At 35.5% G+C, this 437-nt stretch overlaps 1 protein-coding gene across 1 annotated transcript in view; it reads right to left on the bottom strand.

Annotated features, from left to right (window-relative positions):
- The window catches only part of LOC108748605 (dopamine N-acetyltransferase-like), a 13,602-nt gene that overhangs the window by 11,147 nt on the left and 2,018 nt on the right, over positions 1-437 (bottom strand). The gene's annotated exons all lie outside the window — the stretch shown is intronic.

Genomic DNA, 437 nt, shown 5'->3' with positions numbered 1-437 from the left:
AGTTCAACGGTGCATTCGAATGTTATTATTAGTGAGAACTATTATTGGCAATTATTGTGTGGTTGTTATCGATGTTACGATTTGCTTAATAGTTGCTATTTGAATGTGTAGTACGTTATTGTTCTACAAGGCATTTTACGTTACGTACATTCTGTTGCATAATCACTGACCGGTATATACAATATCTGATGGCTCAAGTCTACCGTGCTGCCTTTTGTCTAAGAATTCTTCAATCAGTTCTCAATATATTCTTCTATATTAAAAATTTTGCCGCGTATTGTCTTTGCTATCACTTTGGCTGCGGTCGATTTGGACGCTCACGTGCTCTAAGCGTTTGTAATCATCATTTTGTCTTTATCGTTCATTAGACGTAAAATAAGAATAGAAGTACTGAAAAGCATTGAAAGCGTCTAAATCAACCGCAACCTATATCACAT

This window comes from Trachymyrmex septentrionalis, unplaced genomic scaffold (genome assembly GCF_001594115.1).
Source record: "Trachymyrmex septentrionalis isolate Tsep2-gDNA-1 unplaced genomic scaffold, Tsep1.0 scaffold24, whole genome shotgun sequence".
Classification (NCBI taxonomy): Eukaryota; Metazoa; Arthropoda; class Insecta; order Hymenoptera; family Formicidae; genus Trachymyrmex; species Trachymyrmex septentrionalis.
The sequence above is the reverse complement of the archived record's forward strand: the minus strand, read 5'-3'. Positions and strand labels throughout refer to the sequence as shown.